Source organism: Anneissia japonica, unplaced genomic scaffold, assembly GCF_011630105.1.
Source record: "Anneissia japonica isolate Jap-2015-1 unplaced genomic scaffold, ASM1163010v1 scaffold284971_len85007_cov107, whole genome shotgun sequence".
Classification (NCBI taxonomy): domain Eukaryota; kingdom Metazoa; phylum Echinodermata; class Crinoidea; order Comatulida; family Comatulidae; genus Anneissia; species Anneissia japonica.
The window spans coordinates 20083-23544 of NW_022748372.1; positions in this window are offsets into that span (position 1 = coordinate 20083).

The window sequence follows — 3462 nt, forward strand, 5'->3', positions numbered from 1 at the left end:
TCCTAAGGATCATTCCTGGTAAATTTGAGCTGAATTGGGCTATTTTGAAAATTTAAACCCGATGACCCCTAAGTGACCCCTGATCCCAGACTGGGGTGTAGGATGTGTCGCCAGTTCCTAATGACGAAATTTGATTGAATTTGATCCAATGGTTAGTATTTTGAAATGTTACTAGAAAGAACAAAATAATAACCCTTTAATGACCTTTGACCGTCAATCGCTGAACACCATAAGACCCTACATTATGCCAATACATATGTGCCCAGGACAAGACTGTGCTATGATATTTGTGACGGAAAAAGTCTTTTATTCATTTTTTTGAAAGTTTTTTACCCTAATGACCCATATGTGACCTTTGACTTCTAGCAGTGAACACCCCATGTATGAAAGGTGTCACCGATTATACTGACCAGTTTTGGTTGAAATCGGCACAACCGTTTGGCACTAGTAGCGTTTAGAAATGTTACCAGAAAAAGATAAAAATTACCCCTTAATGACCTTTGACCCCTTATCCCTGAACACACTATAGACCCTGCCTTATGCCAATGTATATGTGCAAAGGACAAGACTGTGCTACGTTATTTGTGAGACAAGTAGTCTTTTATACGATTTTTGGTTTTTTGACCCTAATGCCCCTTATGTGACCTTTGACCCCAAGTTGTGAACAAACATAAATGGGAGGTGGCACTGGTTCTACTGACCAAGTTTTAATTAAATCGGTCCAGTAGTTTACCAATAGTAGCCTTTTAAAATGTTGCCAGAAAGAAAGAAACTGCTAGGAAACAGAACCCAGTCAGCATGCTGCTGACTGGGTAATAATAACATTTAGAGATTCCGAACAACATCAGTTTACGTTTCTGCTGAACCATAAAAATGTATCAAGGGTCTTATAAATTTGCCTAAATTTCAACTTGCAAGGGTACATTTATACAATTAGAATAAATGGCACTCAATTTAATGCAAAATGGTAGTGATGGATGGGGAAGTCTGAACAATCTGATAAAGTCTTATCAATTCTCCTTGTTCGGGAGACTTCGTCTTAAATATTACAAATATACTTTTATATGATTTCAGGCAATGCCTGGTTTAACATGGATTTTACCCCTTGTTGCTTTTTAAAGTCCACAAATTGACCTGCCACCAGGGTTCGAGTATAATATGAATCGGCGTAACCTCGTTAAGCCTACAGTAGTGACACCGTCACCAGCCTAGTCAGAAAGTTATCTAATCTGTCACTGATATTTTGGTTAATTTTTATATCATCCAGGCAAAGTGGGAATTAAAACATTTTAAGACATTTTAGAAATGTACATACTTTGGAAAAAAAAAAAAAAAGAAAAAAAAAAACAACAATCACATTTATAATTCTAATGTTTGTTTTCGTTTCGTCTTTTTTTTTTGCCATTATGTAAACATAAATTCAATCATAATAAAAACGCATAAGCTTAGTGTATTACATGAACTGTACTCTTATTCATTTTTAAAGGTATTTACTGCTAAAACGAAAACAAATTGATAACATATAAAAAAAAAAAAAAAAACGCACACTAACAAGCAAACAAAAGCTTCTTTAATCTGTAAATGCATCAATTCATTTATCTTTTTTATTTAATCATAATTGTCTGATTTAATTTCAACTGCAATACATCTAACAATAACATGCCTTTAATTTATAAACACAATATAAGTTTGAATTTGAAAAATAAATTGTGTTGTGATAACAATCTATTCACACTATGTGCGGTACTATGACAAACAGATAAGCGAGTAATATTGTAAGTTTAATATATATTTGTGTCACACGTTCACACCAATAAATATACAAACACGTTCCTATGCGATATTATGTCACTTTTATTAAGCTGACGTAATAAAAAAAAATCAAGGGAAGGTATATACCAACGTTTGCTGTCCCTTGCATTCAAACTAATCGTACACACTACAGAGTATAGTGAGATAATACCTTACTATAATATCCGTATGCTAATATCGTCTATAATATGCGTATGATAAAAATAACAATATGAACGGAACGATAAAGTTGCGAAAATAACTGTATGGTTAACAGTTGGTATATTGAATAAGTTTACTAGTAAATATAATATCTGAATGTATAATAAAATTGCATATTACAGCTGTAATAATCAAGTTATAAAACCGAAACATCGATATGCAGCCAGTATTAAAGGCTGAAGAACTTTCAAATTTTCGACCTATTTCCAATCTTCCATTCTTTGGGAAGGTCATCGAAAGGGTGGCATCCAATCAGCTGCAATCTTATCTTAACAGCAATGGTTTATTCGCTTCTAGACAATCGGCCTGTCGACCAAATCATGGTGTGGAATCTGCTCTTCTTTATGTCCAGAACGATATTCAGATTGCACTTGATAACCATAATGAGGTTTTAATGGTCCTTTTGGATTTTAGTGCTGCTTTCGATACCATCAATCATAAGCAGTTACTAAACCGTTTATCCTCGCGCTATGGTATCTCTGGTATCGCCCACCAATGGTTTGCATCATATCTAGAGAATAGGTCTCAGTTTGTTGCTATCAAGGATATTATGTCAAATCCCACTTTACTTACATTTGGTGTCCCCCAAGGCTCGGTTGTTGGGCCAATTTTATTTATTCTATTTACAGCTCCGCTGCTTGACATTATTGCTTCACATGATGTGAAGTGTATGGCATATACTGATGATACGCAGCTATGTTATTTTCCATCCAGATCAGCGCGATGCTGCTGACAGTAGACTAGAATTGTGCATAGCCAAAGTTCGATCTTGGTGTCAGTCCAACAACCTTATAATGAATGATGCAAAAACTGAACTCATTCATTTTTCATCATGTTTTAAGCCTGCTCGCTGGACTCTCCTTCTATCAAAATAGGAGATGCATTCATTGAGCCTTAGCTGTCCTGTAGACATCTTGGAGTTGTTATGGACTCTTCCCTTAGTATGCCTAATCAGGTACACAACATCTGTAAAGCCGGGCTTCAGTCAATTCGTAGAATTTGGAGTATCCGGAAGTACCTTGATCCTAGATTAACTGAGATTCTCGTTCATGCTGTTGTAACATCAAGGCTGGATTGTTGTAACTCATTGCTTTATGGATTGCCAGCTAAGGATATTTCAAAACTTCAGCGAGTTCAGAATGCAGCTGCCCGTTTGGTCACTTGAAGCCCAATTAGGGATCATATCACTCCTGTGTTAAGGCATCTTCATTGGCTTCCTGTAACACAGAGAATTACTTACAAGATTTTATTATTTGTTTTCAAAGCACTTCATAATTCCCCGCCAATGTTTATTTCACAACTCATTCATCCTTACATTCCTAAGAGGTCTCTGAGATCTAGTTCAGAGTCTCTACTTGCTCATTCCACTCGCCCGTCGACAAAGCATTATGGTAGTCGTTCTTTCTCTTGGGCTTCTATCTTTCTTTGGAATGCTCTGCCTATTACAAT